The 21681-nt window shown below is 36.9% G+C and overlaps 1 protein-coding gene across 2 annotated transcripts in view; it reads right to left on the bottom strand.

The window, feature by feature from the left end:
- Positions 1-21681, bottom strand: part of LOC149189055 (mechanosensitive ion channel protein 1, mitochondrial-like) — a 473192-nt gene that overhangs the window by 417135 nt on the left and 34376 nt on the right. Inside the window, exon 1 of one of the 2 annotated variants that reach the window (XM_089411753.1) lies at positions 12663-12801. The exons of the other annotated variant lie outside the window; for it this stretch is intronic. The gene's annotated coding sequence lies outside the window, so the exon portion shown is untranslated. Of the gene's footprint in view, positions 1-12662; positions 12802-21681 lie in introns of those variants that run through there. 2 annotated transcript variants of the gene reach the window in all.

The following is a 21681-nucleotide window of genomic DNA, read 5'->3' on the forward strand; positions in this document are numbered from 1 at the left end:
TCGGCGAGTTTGCGGCGCAGATCTCTACATTCTGGTGCACAATCTGAAGAATATAATTGCAGATCTGGATTGTTTGTGAAAAAATATCCAGATTCAAAAAAAAAATCAGTCGAATCGGAGTCCGGATGAGGGAGATATCGCTGATTTAAAATAAACTCATTTTTTTAGAATTTTTGGTGACGGCAGGAGAGTTGCAGCGCGGATATGAAATTCCAGTGCCTAGATCGGGAATTCTACTACATGAGAAGATGCAGAATGGTGGTTCCATTTCCAAAAATAGGTCATAATAGGGATTCTGAGCAATATTGACGGAATTGTGGCCATTTCAAATTTTCGCCAAGTAAGTGAATTTTTTTCAAAACACTCTTCATGGCGGCTATTAAATTTACAGGGAGAGATGATAGCCCTACTATTGAAGAATTCATATAGAGACAAAAGTTCACATATGGGACACTTTGGAAGGTTTCAGTGTGGTTTAATTTCAAAGATGAGGCTGCCAAATGGTGGTTCTCACTTGACAACAAGCAGTTGACCAAACTTTCAGATGCAGAATTTGAAAGAGTCCTTTTAGACAAATGGTCTTGTGCTAGAAAAAAGGAGAATGAGACACGTAAGGGGTTATTTTCTACTGGTGTCTCATTATTGCAAGTTCATGGATTGATTCAGAAGGAGAATATCGTTGTGTCTATAGATCCTATTTGCAAGCATAATTTTATCAATGTTAATTTGGCAAAAAAATTGCAAGTTCCAGCCAAACACATTGAAAACACACAGGTTGATGATGAGGATGTTCAAGTTTATAAGGATTTGAAGCTTTCTATGGATAAGTATGTGTTGCATGGTGATTTTTATACTTCAGATATGGATAACATGGATGTTGTTTTGGAATATCCTTGGATGGAATCCGTGGGTACTATCAATATTAATGTGCAGAAGAAATTCCTGAAGCTTTGGTATAAAAATAAGAAAATTACATTAGAAGATATTTCCATCAATAAACAGGTAGAGTCCACGGAGGTTGAAGCAGAAGATGTTCCAGGGACTGACATATCAGAAGATGAGCCATTGATGGTCAACAACCACACACAAACATCAAACCAGGTACCAGAAAAACAAGTAGAGGTGGAAGCAGAAAATGTTACATCAGAGGGGGACTCAGTGGTTGAAGTAATATTGAAAAATAAGAAACAACTACAGGCACCGCAAGAGGTACGAGATACCCATCAAGCTCCATTAGGTGGTGAATTAAAGAAATATACGTCGTTGGTTAAAACTTCAGCATATCACCACCCACATCACCCTGCAAGAAAACAACCAACAAGATGGCAACAAATTAGGCATAAGGACAACAACCCCCACATGATAGATAGAGAGGAGTGGTGATCCACCTACTACACATCAACACAAAAGAGCTACCACAGTCAACTTCCATCTCAAGCGAGCGAGGCACCAACGAGATCGAGGGTTCACCTTTCTCTTGGATGGCTAGATGCATGTGCATGGTACCAGTGGACTACTCTTTTGAGTAGATCTTATTATTTGTGTTCTTCCCATGTTTTGGGGACGAAACATGTTAAGGGGGGTGGAATGTAGTGTACCTAGGCGGGATAAAATGGGGTATAAAGGAAGGTACCCAAGGGAATAATGTAATAATGGGATGGGCCATAGTAATAAATAAGGTGGTTAACCCGTATCATGTAAGAGACCACAAGTAGTTAGTAATAATGTAATGGGCCCATGGTATTAGATAGATGGTATTGAGGGAACCATGGTAATGACCCATGGTATTGTATGTATGACGCCTATATAGAGGCTAGAGACTCCACATTGAGGGATGTCAAGGAATATTGTATGAACAGGCATATGGCTTGTAGAGTTTTCTCCTTCCTTAAGGAGTGAATGTATGGTGTTGCCCTACCTTAAGGGTTTTGATCAATAAACTAAAGCATTTCTATATTTAGATCTTATTATTCTTGGGTTTATTTCTATTATCTTATATTTTTGGATCAGATCTATAACACAGATCCCAAGGTGAAACAGCACCTGGAAGTGCTCTTATGGTCCACCACATTGCTTGCCCAATCAGCATCAGTATATCCAAGTAGTCTCACATCTCCGGTAGTGTATCTTAACCCATTAGTAATTGTGCGACGAAGATATCTCAAAATATTCTTGGCATCAATCCTGTGAGGCTCAACCAAATATGAGCTCACAATGCTAACTACAAAACATATGTTCGGACGAAGGTTCACCAAGGACATCAATGGGAATGAGTTTATGAAACTCAAAGGCATTTTCCAAATCTGGTCTGATATCACTACCATATAACTTCTAAAATTTAGGATCCTTGAGATAGTCACAGGCTTGCAGTCCATCATACCGAATCTTTCCAATATCTTTACCACATATTTTCCTTGAGATAGGAAAATTTCCCCTGGCTTCTGCCACACTTCAAGTCCTAGGAAATAGTGCATCGGTCCTAGGTCCTTCATTTCAAATTCAGAAGCCAACTCCCTCTTACATTTGTGAATGAGAGGGTCTGCACCTGTTAGAAAGAGGTCATCCACATACAACACTAGTATGAGAGGCTTGTCATCTTCAACCTTGAAGTAAAGGTTAGGATCGGCTTCACTCCTAGTGAATCCCAGCTTCATCAAGTAGCTATCGATCCTCTCATACCATGCTCAGGGTGCTTGCTTCAGCCTATAGAGAGCCTTCTTCAACCTGCATACATTAGATTTTCAATCATAAATCTCAAATCCTTCGGGTTGCTCCACATAGGCCTCTTCTTTGATCAAACCGTGCAAGAATGCAGTCTTGACATCCATCTGATGTAGGTTCCATCCTTGCGAAGCTAAGAGGGCTATGATCAAGCGGATGGTCGTATATCTGGAAACAAGTGCAAATATCATAGTCTATACCTTCCTTCTGGGAGAAACCACAAGCAACAAAACAAGCCTTATACTTTTCCGCACTTCCATCTGCTACATGATTTATCTTGTAAAGCCATTTAGAAGTGACAATTGTCTTGTCCTGGGGTCTGGGAACTACTTCCCAGACATCATTCTCCATGATAGACTCATATTCTATGGTCATAGCATCCTTTCATACTTTATGCTTGACGACATCTGAGAATGATGAAGGCTCATTTTGTATGATCGTACTCATGATGGTCAGGTATCCGTAATACCTGTTAGGTTTCTTACTTTGACGGAAGGTTCCTCGGGGTGCAGCATGTCCTTCAGCGTCATCAAGTACCCCCCTAAGCCATGAAGGCCTCTTCCTAGAAGAGGAAGGCTCAGGTGGATAAATAGGATCCATGGGTTCCTCCACATCAAGCATTGTTACATCATCTACCCATAGCGACAGCTTCCACAATCGTACAGTTCTTCCTTTCCGCCACACAGGAGTATGTGGTGTAGTAGTCTCCCTCTTAATGCCAGCCTCAGATATGCTTGAGTGAACCAATTGTAATATATCGGAGGTCTTGCTATGGCTTGAGGAGAATGGTCCCCTTTTGAGCTTTCCTTTGGCACATCCTGGACATACACCTTGTTTCTCTACTTGGAATTCAGGCATCCCTGTCACCATTTGTCTTACACCGAGTAGGGCTTTATAATGAAGGGGGGCAAACCTCTGATGCCAATGTTCAGACTGAAGAGATGTGTCATAAGACATGACACCTAGCGGACTTCCATCGACCTGATATAATGAATCAACACGAAACCCAAGAGTAAAGGCATCTTTAACATTATTTTTCGATACACATACCTTGCCATTGCTAAAGGTTACCTTGTAGCCTTTGTCTTCCATTGCCGAGATGGACACCAGGTTCTTTTTGAGGTCAGGTGCATTTAATACATCCTAGAATTTCTAGCCTTCTTGAATGATTGTCCTCTTCCTTGATTCCCAACGCTCCTCTTACCTTTGCTATCGAATTTGTCATTCCTTTGATTGCCATCAAAGGGATTTTGATCATCGTCTCGATGTGAGTCCTTTCTATCAGGGCACTCCCTTGGATAGTGACCTGCTTTATCGCTGATGTAACATCGTCCTTTTCTTCCACCCTTAGGTCCAGCTTTTCCTTTTGATTTAGTGCCAAAATTATTTATTTTCTTAACATGAGAAGAAAAGGCAGCAGGAGGACCTTTAAGCATGGGAATTTCTTGCTCATCTACCCTTGTTTCTTCTTGAATGCATCTAGCCATTAATTCCTCGAAACCAAGAACTATATTATTGTTCAGAAGAGTGGTCCTGAACACGTACCATTCGGATGGTAATCCTCCAAGAGTCGTGAGTGCCATTTCTCTGTCAGTAACAGTCTCCCCAATAGATAGGAGATCATTATTGATCTCGGTGATTCTTAAGAAGTATGCTTGCATACTCTCATTTTTACCCTTCTTGATTTTCCTCAGTTTATTTCTAAGAAACAAAACTTGATTTGCATCATTAACTTTAAATAAACTCACCAGTCTATCGTAGATTTCCTTGGAGGTGTCCAGTTCAGAGATGTAGGCCACCAAGTGCTTGTCGATAGAGTCCCGGATGATCTTCTTTGTTTTGACTTCTCCATTTTTCCATTTGTTCCAGGCAGCAGCGAATGCATTTGATGATGGATAAACAATATTGCCTCTTACATGGTCCAACACTCCTTGATCTTCTAGGGTTAGATCGATAGACATCTTCCATCCGTGATAGTCAGCTTTCTCACAGAGCTTGTCTTCGGCAGGAAAGAGTGTTGAGGACCCTATAGTTCTTTTAAGATAGCCTTGCCAATCTTCTCTTCAGTGATTGCGCTTGCTCTTGCTCGGGCTTTGTCTTCACCTAAGCTCTGATACCATGCTAAGTTATGGTATGTTCTATGCTTATAACAATTTACTTCTTTTTCTGATTATATTCCACATATTAGCAATCACATGTACATAAAGTAAAGTGCAGATAGAATATTAAACGATCGACAGAAAACAAGCCAAGACAAGAAACACATGATGTGGCGACTAGCCAGGGACAAACCTCACAATGTGTGGGGAAACCCTTTGATCAAATCTTCTTTTATCTTCAATAATTCAGCAGGGAGAAATAGTACAATAAATATGATTTATATCAATGGTAGCAAACCCTAGATCAGCAGCATCAGCATTAGCGGCTTCATCGTCAAACTGGGGCAGTCAATATCTCACAAACCGACCGTCGGATCGGCTTGATTCCACCACCAAAAGTTGTAGCCTTACGAGGAGGTTCAGATGAACCTACAACGTAGTTTAGATGAGGAGATCTTCTAGTCCATGCAGGTCAAACTTCACTTTTGCAGTTGCAGCTTTAGTTTTAGCAGCTTCCTTCAAACTAGGGCAGTCAGTATCTCGCAAACCGTCCGCCGGATCGACTTGATTCCACCACCAAAAGTTGCAGCCTTCAGAGGAGGTTCAAATGAACCTATAGTGCAGATCAGAAGATATCTTTTCATCCACGTAGGTGAAACTTCACTTTTGCAGTTGCAGCTTCAGTTTCAGCAGCTTCCTTTAAACTAGGGTAGTCGATATCTCGCAAACCGTCTGTCAGATTGACTTGATTCCACCATCAAAAGTTAAGGCTTTCACAGGAGGTTCAGATGAACCTACAACACAATTCAGATGAGGAGATCTTCTGGTCCACGCAGGTCAAACTTTACTTCTGCAGTTGCAGCTTCAGTTTCAGCAGCTTCCAGCTTCACATGTGTGAGAGAGAGACCCTTTTCGGCGCAGTAGAGAGAGAGAGACATGATGAGATGAGTGAGTGCAAATGAGGAAAAGTCCTCTTGTATTTATACACAAATGATGATGTTTGAATAGATGCGATTGTTGGGCTTCTGAGCCTACATGAGTTGTAGGCCGGCTTGATAATAATTCCATAATCAAAATAAATTCATATCTCCATGAATACTTATCGGAATCAGATGATCTTTATATCAATATTATACCTCTCAACGAGAGGAATCTAATAAAAATATTATCAACCATGAATAAGATGACCCATATGAAGTTTGGCCCTAGTTTCCAATTTTAACAAATTTCCACAATCTTGGGTCTAGGTTAGCATCTTAAAATCTTTGATGCTACCAAACCAAGAATCTCAATGAGAACTACTTTGAACAACGGAAAATATAAAGAAGTAAATCACATATGCAAAAGTATACACAATTTTTAACAAATATTGTACAACCCATTCTTTGTTATATTAAACCAAATCTGAATAATACAACAATCTATGGTTTACAAGATATAATGACAAACTTCATTGTAGCTTCAATGTCGTATCTTGTTCTGTTGGTCCTTCGCTCTCGTACTGCTCACTAGCTACCCCTTAGTCCTTCAAGGAAAACACATCGAGACTCCACGAGGGTTGCCACCTAACACTGTCGCAAGTCACTTCTGCTGCATGTACACGGGCTAATCCAATTTACTCTCTAGGTAGGCCTAATTCCCGAGCTCCAAAATGCCAGGCTAACAGTCACCTTTGTCCATCAAGGCACTGCACTTCAGCACCAATCTTCACCCAACCTTCAGCTCCTCTTCATCACTTCAAGATAGCTAGTCTAGAGCTACTTTGGGCTATCAACACGCTGCCCTCCACCAAACCAATTATGCCTAATTCGTCACTGTAGATTATGCTCCTAGGATGGACTCTTCACCACCACGGAAGGTCCTCCAAATGGCACCCACAGGCTACAAGATAAGCTGATCCAAACTAATCCAAAAACAAGGATCCAACACCTCAACAACACATCTCAAGCTCACTGTTTGAGGTCCACTCCTATGCTGCCACTTAGGCCTGGTTAAGGCATCATTACAGTCCCATATCTAGCCTTCAATTCTACCCAATTCTGTTTTTAAGGAGTGTGGTTGCCTTTTATTAGGAGGTTGACCCTTCTTGCTATAATTATGGGCAGTATAGTCCTCACCAACAACCTCAGCCTACCCTATATTGCCTGTGGCTTGCTACAGCAAGGCACCACAGGCCTGCAACAACTTGTTTAGGGTCTGCCTCCCTTCCACTTGGCCCTCAAATAGCCCAGACTTCCACTCCTTTGCTTCGGCCTCCAAGAAGAGGCCCTCGACCGTCCTTCCTGCACTTCGACCTCCTTAAAATGCCCTTGAAATTTCGTTGGTCTGTCCTTCACTTATGCGGCCCAAAACAAAGTTATCTTCTCCCTTCTACGAGCTTTTCACTTGTGTGTTGCATAAATGGATGCTCTATAGCCTCCTCTCCACCTTCTATTTATACACATAAAGAGGGCTCCACGAATTCATTTGAAGTGACATGTCTCTTGGACCAAGCCTACATGACTTGACTGTCCATAATTAATTGTCAACTTCAAAAATTCATAACTTCATTTCTAGAGCTCCGATTTGAGTGATCTTTGGAGCGTTGGAATCGACATGCCAAGCTCTATCACCTCAAATTTTCTCATGCTCAAATTCATCATGGTTTTCACCCAAATCCTGATGGGTGCAAAACCCCTACCTTGTGTTCCAAGCCCACAAGTGACCCTTGTGGCACTCTGCCCTCCAAACCCTAAACCCTAGGGCTTGGAGTACCTCCCAAGCTATACAAATCAACAATTTCCAGAAATGGTTTCTCGGTTATGGAGAACTCCTTTGTTTTAGCCTCTCCACAAAGTTTCGAGACTAGAACACCTCTGATGCTACAAAAACTAACATGGTGAAATCCAGGGCCCATTTATCATTCCCACATGTCATCACATGCTATTGAATGGTAAAAATACTTGTTCGATGTTATAAGGCACTAACTCAACTCCTTAGCCAAACCCCATGGCAATATGGTCAAAACCCATTGAAGTAGGGAGCATACAGAGGCCTCAATGCTAAGTTGACCAATTTCCCCAACCATATTACATGTTTTCTCGGTCAATACCGATGACCTAAGGGAGATTATTCACTCCTTGATGCTACAACATCAACACTCCCTTCAACCAAGGGAAGCATTCTCAATCACTCCAAGCTTATCCCAAAAGTATGCCAACTTCATCCAGAAATAGAGGCTTTGTGAGAATGTCAGTAACCAGTTTGACCATAGAAATACATAGGACCCTCATTGTTCCTTTTATACCACGCGCTTTGTCTTGTCATAATGGTCGTCTGCCGCACTTGATCAAACAATCCTATGAGTAGCTTCCAAAGCCACACTGCTTCACAACTCGCCAAACTATAATATACATTGCTTCATATGTTGTCAGCTTCATGCTCATCATAGTATCCCCCAAGTTGAATCATCATTCTCAAACCAATCTATATCTGTGAATCCCTCCAGCTATACAAGACATCTCTCAATCCATATCCAACTATACCATGTCGATACTTCAACACATGTTTTGCCACATGCCTTGGCTCAACCATAAATTTACTAGCTTGAATCCATCACCATGGTTGGTTTTCAGTCACCCTAACTGGGTGCTCCCTCTAACGCTAAAACAAATCCTGCTGAGATAATCCAGGCTACTCCCTCTACCATTCACCTTCATTAGATTGGATACTATGGGAATGGCCTTGGACTTGTCATCCATCATCCCAAATCTCTAAAGGATCGTAAAAATACACTTATTTTTTACCAAGGAAGATCTCACCCGATTTTTGTCATACTTCTAGTCCCAAGAAGTAAAATATCCAACCAAGATCCTTCATCTTGATACTAGCGATCAACTCCCTTCTATCAAGGAAGGAAATCTTCCTACCATTTCTACTTCCTCTAATAAGTGAGTCCTTCCACCAAGATTTTTTAGATACCCATACCAATCCCGAGACTCGTACAAAGCTTTCTCCAGTCTGCAAACATGAGATCCCCTCTCATGTACCTCAAAGTCCAAAGGTTTTTCCTTGCACATTACTTCTTCTTGACAACTGGAGCAAATGTCTCCTCATAATCCTCTTCCTGGGAGAATCCTCACTTTGTACTTCTTTATGTTGCCATCTACCAAATGATTGATCTTGTAAATCCACTTTGAGGTCATCACTGAATTTCCACAGGTCTCAACACAATGACATCCTTCAAACTTGTTGGCCTACCTGCTCCCTTTGAACTAAGAGCTCTTCCAGTCATCAGGTACAATTATAGATGTCAATACAATTTCTCCCTCAACAAATCACTGACCTTGGGAGAATCCTCTTGCCACAAATTTTGCTTTGTTCTTCCAATACTTCCACCTGCTACCAGAGCCTTGGCAACCTTCACGATGTACCTGCAATCCTCACTAGGAGGTCCATGGAAGAATGATTATAACCCAACAAAAGAAACAAAGACAAGAGGCTAACTAATAGCAAAGGAATATAAATTATAAAGTACTTATCTTTTGATTTGAGGATTGTAGGGAAATGTCATCTCCCTCTTGATCTTTGCCTTCTCACAGAAATCATCGAATCGGTTTGCAAACTCATCGACCCCGTCCTCATCATAAGTATGTTACCTTCCTTTCCTACCTTGCATGAGCTAGGGTTTCTTCATTCAGCGAAAACATTGATCTAGGTCTAGATCAAAGGTTTTATCCACAAAACCTAGGGCTTTCACATCTAAGACTTCAAGTCTTGTAGGATTTACAAACCCTAAGATTTCCAATTTTCATCTACACCTTGGAAGTCCAACAGAATTTGTCATATGCAAATTTTCTTGCCATATCCAAATGTCCAAAAAGCCATAAATCCCCCATGCCTTTGCATATGTGATGAAATCCGTCATGTCATCAAATAATCAAGGATGTTCCATCTTGATATCAGTCCAAGCAAATGTATCAAGATTAATGGTCCATTATCGCTTTTGTAGGGCTTGTATTCTACCTCCATCTAGCATTGTAAAGAAACAACGCCCTTCAACTATCAACAAAGGACATAATATAGTAGGTCGAGTCATAAATACAAATCTCGAATGAATACTTCATGAAAGCAAGTGTCTTCAAGGGAAGGAATGACATTCCATTGTCCTCTATAGCATTTTACAAGAGAACTTGCACCATCAACCAACTCTTAATAAGTAACAATCTTCAAATGGTCCAGACTTCCATTATAGAAGAGTCATTAGCAAATTTTGTCCTCAGAGTAGTACAAACTATTTAGCAGATCTCAGATGATTACTCTCGGTCCTTATAAACCAAGTAACCTCAAAACCATTGTAGCAGCAACAATAATTTGTCCTTTACAAGGACAACTCCAGTCTTGAAGGTGACTCAGTCTTCGTAAGAAAAAATTTGGTCTCAAAATAACTAATTAGGAAATCAACCTCTTTTTCACTGTAAACTTACGAATGCCCCTTTAATTACCATGTCAACAAAATTGAACTCTGCCTCTTTCCATTGGATACAACTTTAGGCTATCTTCCAATGCTCTCATAGAGGCTTCTTTTATACAAGATTTACCCTTCTTTAATCATGACAGTGTTCATCTTTAATACAAGGCAACATATCACACTACAAGTTGACAAGAAATTTTTGTACAAGTGTACTTCATAATCAATTAGCCCCTTAGGTTTAAAATAACACAGGTTCATTAATAATTTCCCATAGCACTTCGAAGAATGTTTGAGATCCAAAACTCCTTATCAGTTCGTCAAATCAGGTCCTTAATAGGCCTTCCCTTGATGGCCATTTCCTTGTTGCAAAACTCGGCCCAAGGTCTTTTTTATAGTCCAAAAGTCATTCTTAAATCGGACATAAAATAAATTATCGAGTCCTATTCTTCTTGAGTGGTTCTTAGAGAAATTGTCCAATTCAACAAGAGATACAAACTGATTTCCTAGTCAAAAAGAAAGTCAAACTGACCAATAACCAAACCCGGGTCAAACCTGATCAAATAGAGACAAATTCAACCTCCTAAAATTTCGATTTGCTGCCTCATAAATCATCCTTCTTCATGCCTCAAATTCATCCTCTTATTCTACCTTAGTTTTGTCCTCTTTAATCTCCTACGTGTGAACAAAGCAAGTAGAAGATGGTGATTTGAACTACGCAAAGAGGAGGAGGTCGAATGGCCTTTAAATAGTGATCTTAATGAGTCTGAATGGGTGTCACTCCACGCTGGGCCGACTTGATCATTTAGAGTTGACCTTACATTTTGGAGGAAAAATTCATAATTCAAGATTCAAATTTTTCTTCTTTTGTAGTTGACTTGAAATATACACTTGTATTTATCATGAAGACCAACCATAGCTACAAAAATTCAATACCTAATTCAGTGTTGTAGTTGGTGGTGGCCAAGTGGCCTATTTTGTAAACATTATTATTTAGTCATGACTCATGTTGACAGTCGCTCACTTACTGGATAAGTTATTTGAATGTTTTATGATTTTATCTTCTAAATGTCTACTTTCTATTATATGATTAAAATTTTGATACTTTCTACCTTCTATTATATGTGATATGCTTAAAATTTTGATGTATGTTTGTAATTGCTAGAATCTAAATGGTTGATGCTCGAATAATTAATCATTGATGTACAATGGATGCCATACCTATCTTGATTTGTGTACAAATATGCATGTTTTCATATATAGTTAGCGGGAGAGAGAGACGTTTCTGAAGATTTTTGGAAAATCAAGCTTTTGACAGTTCGCTTCCAAAAAACATCAATGCTTTGTGCAACATTGGGAAGGATTTTTGGAAAATCAAGCTTTTGACACTTCGCTTCCAAAAAACATCAATGCTTTGTGCAACATTGGGAAGGCCACCTTGTTATTAACCTGAAAAAAATGCACTCCAAGAAAGCCACTTCATGGTGACCCCACAATGGCAGGATGTCTTTAGGCAAATTACTGAATGAATGGCCTATTTACAAATCACATTGACATTGTGGTGGGATCTAAAACATGTAGGATTTATCACCTCTTTTTGAGCATTTCAATATATGTAGAAAAAGAAACTCCATAGGAAGGCCACCTCATCATTGGCTTGCATTGAGAGGATGGGTTAGGCACATTACTAAATGAATGCCTAGTTTAAAAATCGAATTGGCACCGTCGTAAGATCTAAAACATGTGGCCTTTTAACTCAAAACCCTACGCTTTTTGAGCACTTCGAAATATTTCGAAAAGGACACTCATTAGGAAAGCCACCTCATTGTGACATGTGGGTTGATGGGATGGCTTTAGGCACATGATTGAAACTCTAACGAATCTTGGATCACGGGATGAACCATTGGAAAGGGCTAATTAGTCATATATTGGGTATTTAATACCCTCAGAGCAGTAGGCGACTTAACCTGATAACACGGGAGCGGGCAAATTCGGCATTAAATAATATTTGTCCGCTCCGTGTTATCGGACTAAGTGACGTGCTACTCTGAGGACATTAAATACCCAATATATAGCTGGTTAGCTCCAGCCATGAACCATTACTCTTGTCTATTGTAAAAATACGCAGCTCATTAAACAGTCAAATAAACATTATTCACGATATGTGTTTCATAAATTTTTCAATAAATGAGTATGTTGCTCATTGATGCTGAGGAACCAAGGAACTGCGTCTGTTTAAGAGAATCTTCGCTTACAGTTCGTATTCGCAGAGAAACCAATAAATAATATATAAAACAGCAATGGGTGTATGAAAACATTGTTACTCTGATTTGAACAATCGTAGAGCTCGCAGCCTTTATATATATAGAGAGAAAATCTATTCAGGGCTGTACCTGATATATGGATGCATTACTGAGACTCGATAAAAAAAAAAAAATTGCAGGCAGCGTCCGCCTTCGCTTTAAATCGCACCGCCACTCCCAAACTAATGATATAATTCTGAATTTTTTGCGGGGACTCTAGTTGCTTATGCTCGCTGCTACGCCCTCCAAAGTGAATTTCATATGCCTTCAGTCTTTCCATCATTATGTCATCGCTTCAAATGCTTTTTCGGCGAGGGTCCAAGTCAAGAGATCAAATTTGACATATAATAATGAAACCCATTTGGTAAAATATTCAAGACTTTTTTAGATTGCGACTTCATTACAACACAACAATTGGTATACTGATGGGTCTTTGTTAAGTTTTGTCCACGGTGTTCACGTGCCACTTGTTTGTGCTTCAAACGTTTAATGATACCATGGAGGGTTTATGGGAGTAACATGGTGAAATCGAACTTAACTTTTACTTACTTGACGAAAGAGTTTTAAATAAGTTAGTTGTAAAAATAAAAATAGAAATAAATTAACGTAACTATAAGTGAAATGGATAATCAATCGACTTTGTATTTTTTTATAAATAAGTAAATTTTATGGTATGTGTTGGTGTTGAAATAAAATAATAAAAGAGAAATTTATTAATTATCAAGATTAGGGGTATAATTATATAAGTAAAATGATTAATTAATATAGATAAATTTAGAGTAAAATTAAATTGTTTTTTAATAATTAAATAAATTTTGTGTATATGTGTTAGTGTTGAAATAATCGATATAAGATAATAAAAGAGAAATTGATTAACTATCAAAATTAAGGTTAGAGTTTAATATAATATGTGAAGACAACAAAAAAAAACTATTTTATTTATTCAATCTCACTCTATTTTTTTATTAAAAAACAAAAAATTATAAATTATAAAGAACATTCATTATTGTTTAAGTATGAAATGTTAATGAGCAAGTTTAGATTATGTATTTCATTTTTTTACAAAAAGGTGAACAAAGATATATATATATATAATAGATAAACGGATTAATCATATCATTAGGATTGATCAAATCTTAATGATGTGAATAATCCAAAAGACATTTATCTACAATATAGATCACAAAAGTCTTAAAGTAAATATTATTCATCACTATTATGATAAATTGTTAAAAGAATAATCTTTTTTTTTTTTTATTAAAACTTAATAATAAATAATATTTTTTTAATTAAATTTTATTTACAATTTGGTAATAGATAATAATAACAAAATATTATATATTCTCTTATTTTAATTTAAATGTTATTTTGAATAATGTTATTTAAAAAAAAATCCAACAAAAAAAAATATCAAAGTTAAATAGTAAATGTTGAATCATGTATACTCATTTTCTTCTTCATGTATTTTCTTTTTCATACTTATTTATTTTTAATCAAATTTTATAGGGAAAAAAAATAGAAGAATTTACCAGTAACTTTCATCATTGTTTAAATATGAGAAATTAACTAACAAGTTTAGATTATGTATTATATTGTTTAGTTTTTGTAAAAGGTGAACAATATATATAAAAGGTGTGATAGATTCATGTGTCTTAGTGGATGCATGGTTGTGATGATAAATTGTTTTTTTTTTGTAAGCTTCGGTGGGACCCTCTCATTTTACAACTTTTTTACAACATTTTACAACCTCGCAGGATTCGAACTTGGGTGGGGGGTGTGAAAGCCATCCGCCCCAGCCATTACATCATGCTAAATTGTTAAAAGAATAATTTTATTCATTTTTTTCTTTTGTTATAACGTGTTTACAATTCGGAAAGTGAAAATTGTCCCAAACATCTATGTCAAAGTGTGTCTGATGTATTTTCTAAAGGAATATAATAAACCAAAAGACTAGGTACCAATGCTTCTAATGCATTGTGATTTAGATTTAAAGGTAAAGTAGTAGTCTAATGAAAATAATGGTAAAGTATTATTTGTTTTCTCATTTTGATTTAAGGAATATATTGAGTAAATAGAATTTACCTATATTAAGGAAAATGATTTGTAAAAAAAATGGCAAAATTAAATAGTAAATGTTAGTTATTTTGTATTCATATATTTATTTTTAAAAATGGCAAAATTAAATAGTAAATATTGGTTATTTTGTATTCATATATTTATTTGTTTACATGAAATTTGTGAATATAACAAATCTCAAAGATTCAACTATATAAATGATTGATAAAATGCTATAGATATCCTATTATAGTAATTAGTCATTAAAGATCTTACAATATTCTAAAACTCCTTATTATGCAATGCTTTGCTTTAGAGTCAAATTAATGTTACTAGCTAATGCATAAAATATTAGCATAAACTGAAATTAAAATGAAGGAAACTAAGCAAATAATGCACTATCCACAAGAGCCCGCAATGCTCAAACTAGATTGTGATGGGGTGTACTGATAAGGCACTTCGTGATGTGAAGGTCGACGATTCAAAACTCCGTTGGGAAAAATCCAACCCATGTTCAGGGTTGGTGTGGCCCAAGACGAAAGCGATCCTCGAGTGATTTTGACAGCTTAGATGCCCCTCGGCCATGGTTTCTCAAGCCAACGGTTAAGCATGCAGTCATCTATGGACTCATACAATTTAGCAAACAAACAAAAATGCATTATCCACGTAATGAATAGAGGATGTACCTTGGGAAAACCCATTATAGAAAAAACCCTATTATAAGATTTGAGCAAATAAAATATATTTATGCTACCTATAATTCAAATGAGAAGGAAAATAAATTAGTGAAAAAGATGTCAGAGTTAAATGGAAAATGCTTAATCATTTATATCAACAAACATTTGCTCTAGGTTATTTTTGTCTTCATGTATTCATTTCCTTCTTGTAACTTATTTGTTTTCATTGTCGATTTTTACATGAAATTTGTGAACATGACAAATCCCAAAGATCCAGTTACACAAATGATCTATAAATTACTCTGCTGATCTGAAATGGATCATTATATTATTTGTCATCCATCTTGTTGCTTTCGGAGTGGAAAAAGTGGAGGAATCAACTCACAAGACCATTTTTACCAACAGGCCCCAATTTGGCAAACTGAGGTCTGAAACCTTTCGAAAGTAATTTGAGGCATCAAATGACGATTTTGGGGGGTGATATGTGTTACAATGGCGTAAGAATAACCTCAATCAAATTTTGTATGCAAAAGTTATGCCACTTAGAAGTTAGTCTTCCTACTTTGACAAACATAATTCAAGAGGATGCCACGTTAGCCCCCCATTATCCATGGAAAAGGGGCTAGCCATGTGATCATGATGAAGAAGACTCTTGAAGATTCAATATTGTAACTCTAATTAAAAGTTGAAGGAGTCAAACCTAACTAGTAGTAGGTTATCAGGTTGTCTTATAATTGGGCCACTAGGAATAAAAGGGGTTCCATTATATTTGAGTGCATTTTGTCCCATAGTTAAGTAGAGTAGCTACTAGTGGATAAGGAGGAGAAAAAATAGAGAGGATTTGGGAACTATAGCAACCCATGGGCCACAAGCCTCGCTTCCTTGTACTTGCATTCATTTTTCCATTAAAAAAAAAAGCACATGGGAGTCGCAACTTCCATTCTAGTTTTCTCTTGAAAGGGTTTCCCAAGTTATATCTTGTGTTAATTTGTGGTTTGTGAGTTTTATTTCAATTTTCTTTATTTTTCTGCATAATTATAATTTGCATGTATACACAATAAATAGATAATTAGGATATCTGTAAATCTAAAGAGAAAGAAGCCACCATAGTGAAGATTTTAGATTTTCTAATATATTTAGTAGATTTGTTGTGACAAATCGCCCAATGGAATATCCACGACAAACTATGGATCACATGTATCTTCCACTAGACTAGTTTATCACGAAAGATCTCAAAGTATTTTAAAATCTCTTATTATGCAATGTTTTACTTTGTATTCAAATTTGATTTTACTAACATAATGCATTAAGTAGTAGAAGAAACTGAAACTAAAATGAAAGAATCCCAACAAATAATGCAACATCCACACAATGAACACAAAATATACCTTACGAAAACCCAATATGGGAAAAACCCAGCTAGAAAATGAGGTATGTGCTCTCCCTTTTTTCATAGTTAGAGAATGCAAATAAAAATAAAGAGGCACTTACTATTGAGTTGCCATGGAAATTGTGGCCAGTATAATTATTATAGGATCCAACTTCATTGATTATGCTTCAATATCCCACTTACATATGTCTACTCAACTACAAAATAGTAAACAATAAATAATGATGGAACCCCTTCCAATCCTAGCAACCTAATATTGGTCATAATGCAAGAATCATTTAGGGTTAGGTTTAGGTTTTTAACATGCTTTGATCCCAATTAATATTAGGGTTTTGGATAATCTAGAAGCTTCTTAGAAATCTACATATGACTAACTCCACGTGTGCAAATAATGTGAACTAATGAAGCATTCATTTAGTATCATGGTGATCAATAGGATATGTAAACTTGTGAGAGGCATAACTTCCACATACAAATAGTTGAATTGATCTTCGCTTTGCACCATTGAAAGTATTGATGCATAGAATAGGTTAAGAGGCAATAAGGCCTCAAACAAGCTTCAAAATGTTCTCTACCCCAAATCACCAAAGTGGTACATACCCCTAAAAGGGACCCGTTTGGCTAATATCTCAAAATTTTCTATCCACATAGTACTAAAATAGATGGAAAATATATATAATAATCCATTTTGGATCAACAAACCATTCACCCTTAAAGGTATCTAAAAGATTTCAAAATATTCAAGAATTACCAAAAAAAAATTAAATCCATGAGGATAGTCTAAGAATTGCTTCGAAAAAAATGTGCAACCAACAAGAAGCCAATAAGAAAGGCATTGTGTCACTCATAGACAAAGTTATAGGAACATTTACCTAGTGGCCAATAAAACATAATGTATTCTTCAAACAATTTTAACAAGTTATAAGGAAACTAAATTCTCAACTACAACATATTAGAGACACCCACTACGTGACTCTCATATGTGTGATAGTCACTACTCATTTTTTTAGGAGAATGACATCCTAAAAAAGACATGAAAACAACCAGGTGGCAACATTTGAGTAGACGTTTCCTTTGCTTGATTCAAGATTTTTTCTTAACTCTTTCTCATGTTCATTCTCATAGTATTCAATGTTGTTTTATGCCAATCTCATGTATTCTTAGTGTTTATCATGTTGCTTTATTTAGGATTAAAAACTTCTACTTTAATAGCACTTGCACGGAATAAGCATGCAAACTAACATGTTGTTGTGTTACAAGTATACACGTGAAATAAAAAGAAATCAAAGAAGATATATGAAAACTCATAGTAACAACAATGAAATGTCTTTCATATTGAATGTCCTCCATATTTAAAAAGAAACCAAAGAAGATATATGAAAACTCATAGTAACAACAATGAAATGTCTTTCATATTGAATGTCTTCCATATTTTCCAGATTGGTGAGGACCTCATATCATTTTTTTAAGGGAGCATGTCTATTGGCTTTGCTACTCTATGGTGATTGGACTTGAGGAGGGTGCTTTAAAATCTATGGTTTATGAGGAGTAGCAAGAGCCTCCATAGATCCCCTGGGAGGACCTAATTGCCTACCCTATACGCAACTACCTTTTGGTCACCTCCATTGTTCCCCATTCTTAGGTTGCTTATGGAACACTTCAACTTTAGGGGAAATTTCAAGCAAAATGGTTGTATTCATGATACATTTTACACTTGAAGGGGATTTAATTTACTTGTTGGATGAAATATTAGATGTCTAGCGAGAGTTGAGTAACCTAAGAAAATCCATTCTCCAAGTCCACCTCCATGCAGATCTTGGCACACACAAACATTCCATCCCATGGTTTGGCTTGATCAATATATTTCTCAATGGAACCGCCTATATTTACAATAGTTTATTCATTCCAATAATAGAAATTGATAGTTTCTATTATTTGAATATATAAACAGATGACAAGGCATGCCATATATTTCTTTGTCTTGCAAACTATTTGCATATTTCGGTATTCTTTGAATTGTCATCTTCGTTGACACAAGACAATAAGATCCTTGGAGTGATAAATGAAATTGTCGAACTAAGAAAGGATCTGACCGTCAAAAATCAATCTATTGTAGGATCTTGCGATTACTGGAAACTTGTGATGAATTGTTTTCACAGGACTGGATGGTGAAAACTTTAGTATTCTTCAGAAATTAATTTTGTTGCTTATGTTCTGAGTGAAATAGATTTGTAGATTAATTGATGTGTCTATTCTTGTGATTTGGATGTAGATAAGGATTTCTTCTTGTTAAACTTCCCTGGAACGTGTGTGTGGTAATTTCCTGATTTACTTTTGGCACTGATGTAGTTATAGATTCTTTACTTGAAATCTCTGATGTTTGAACTGCAACTTCTGATTACATATTCACTTCGATTAGTTTATCCTCTTCTTGATTTGTGATATTCACTAGATCAGTATTTATTCCTTTATCTTCAACTTGGACTTCTACATTCGATGCTTCCTGTTGAAGGAAATGTAGCCAGGTTTGGTCTTCATAAATGTACTTTTGATATTTGTACCTGTTCAAGAAAAGAAATATTATTTTTATAATATATGTCAATGAGTTTCTTTCTCATTGAAATAGGTCTAGCACATGTCAAGTGCTATAGGTGAGTCAAATAGTCAAAAGGAACTGTTGAAGGCCTTAAGGGCATGTTACGCCATGTATTAGGGTCAAGAGAATACCTCCAAGCAAAGTAAAGTCCCCTCCTATGAAAAGGCACCATCAAAGAAGCTCCTGCAAGCATGTTACACCACCAAAGAAGCCATCTGAAGCAAGTACAACAAGTCAGCCTTCTAGTCGGCCTAAAAGGAGGGACAATCCTCTATATATAGAGGTTTTCCACTCCACCAAAATGCACTCAGTTACCTCTGAAATCAGCACAACAAATGAGCAAGTAAAGGTTGAAAAAGAGACGAGAAAGGGAGCCTCTAGTGCACCATCAAAGGAAGGAAGAACATTGAATATTAAAGGATTGTTTCTAGGGAAATTTACAGTTACATGTGCGATGACAGGGAAAGATTTCCGCAATTGTAATAGCAGAAACCCATAGTTGGCATATCTCTCTAATTGGGCTAGGAAACTAGACCTATAAGGTCTCCTAATCAAGCGAAGGAAGGAAATAGCTTACCATATCAAGGAAATTACCACACGTGCGGAAATCTAGGGTTGCAAGACAATCATACCAAGTCTGCACTAACAGCTTGAAGAAAGAGCTCATGTGGTCAAGTAGAATAAAGGGATCATCACAAGAAAAGTGACTTATCAAAAGGTGTCTCTTCTAGAGCAAGTACAATAAGTTCTATCAACAATTGAGAGAAGAACGAAGTGCTGAAAGAAGGAGGTTGAAGTGTCGAAGAAACAAAGTGCTGGGAGGACTTGACTTGTGCTTGGAGGATATTCAAGTCAGGGGTCTAGGGTTTGGCATTGATCAATAAGAAGCTTCAATATGAGAAACTTACTAAATGGTTTTCCTCTCAAGAGAAAAGAGGTTTTGGCCTTGGTAGAGAGCCAACATCTTGTGTTCTTGTTCTTATCTTTTGGTAGCAGTTTGATGAAGTACACACACATGCATTAATAATAATAAGAAGAAGATTAAGCTATCAAGAAAAAGTAAAAAGACTCCACAAATTGTTATCAAGTAATGAAGAATCACACTACACTTATTTTCCCTAGATTCTTCAACATGGTATCAGAGCTAAGGTGACACATCAAGGAAAGAGCAACTCAAGAACACTCACCAAGGAAAGTCATCTATAAGGTTGAAGCATCAATCCAAATCTACTCAAGGCAAGAAGAAGAGCCTTACATAAAGGAATGTACAAGAAGAGAAAATCAAACAAGGACCTACATCAAGCAAATATCATCATCAAGCAAGTTCACTTGGAGAAAGCAACTTGAAGAACACCAAGATCCTAGGAAGGAAATCCATCAAGTCTTCAAGGACAAACCAAATCCACTACATCTCAAAATATATCAAGTAAGTACATGTCCCCTTCTGAATATACATCAATGTATTTTTGCGAGGAAAGCAATAAATTGGTAGGTACCAATAACTTTCTTGCATGGAAGAAGATGATTGATTTACTTCTCAAGGATATTGAACTTCTAGAACACATCAAAGGGAATATCACTATCCCTTCTAAGGAAAAAACTCAAGCCTTAGCCAAGTACAATAAGGATGAGACAAGAGCTCAAAGGAATATAATAGAATCCATTAAAGACTCTCTCATTCCTTATGTCTCCAAACTTGAAACATCAAAAGAAATCTATGATAAACTAGTAGAGCTACTCTCGATAAGCAAAGTTGGAGAAGTGATATCTCTTTGAAATGAGTTGTACAAGATGAAGATATCAAAGGAAGGAATAGCTCCCTACTTCATGAAGATCTCTAAGATGAGGGAATAACTTCAAGAGATAGAGGAACTCATGTCTGACAGAGAAATGACAATTGTAGTACTCAATGCTCTACCTAAGGATTGGGGCAACTTCACATCAAGTATATATGCAAATAAGGAAGCCACCCCACTAGGTGAATTTTGGTCTCTATGCAAAATAGAGTAAACAACTCAAAGAAAAGGAAGTTGTGGGATCAAAGGAGAAAGCTTTTGCTACCATGGCCAGGAGAAAAGGAAAATTAGGCAAATTTGGTCCACGAAGAAAAAACAACAAAGATATGTCCAAAATCTAATGCTATGGATGTCAAGAATATGGACAATACAAAAGGAATCTTCCTAAGCTTAAGAAGGACAACAACAACTAAAGAAAGAGGGAAGAAGCTCATATGACTCAAGAAATGAAAGAAGACAAGAAGCAAAAGAAGGACGATCCTTCAGATCTCTACTATGACTAAGTCAAACTCTTTACTTAAAGTCAACTTTCAAAGTTTTGAGTAGTATAGGAGCATGTAGGAATAGAATAAAATTGCATGCCTAGAAACATCTT

Source organism: Pinus tabuliformis, chromosome 3_1, assembly GCF_031772625.1.
Source record: "Pinus tabuliformis cultivar Carrire ecotype Pingquan chromosome 3_1, CPIR1, whole genome shotgun sequence".
In the NCBI taxonomy this organism is placed as follows: Eukaryota; Viridiplantae; Streptophyta; class Pinopsida; order Pinales; family Pinaceae; genus Pinus; species Pinus tabuliformis.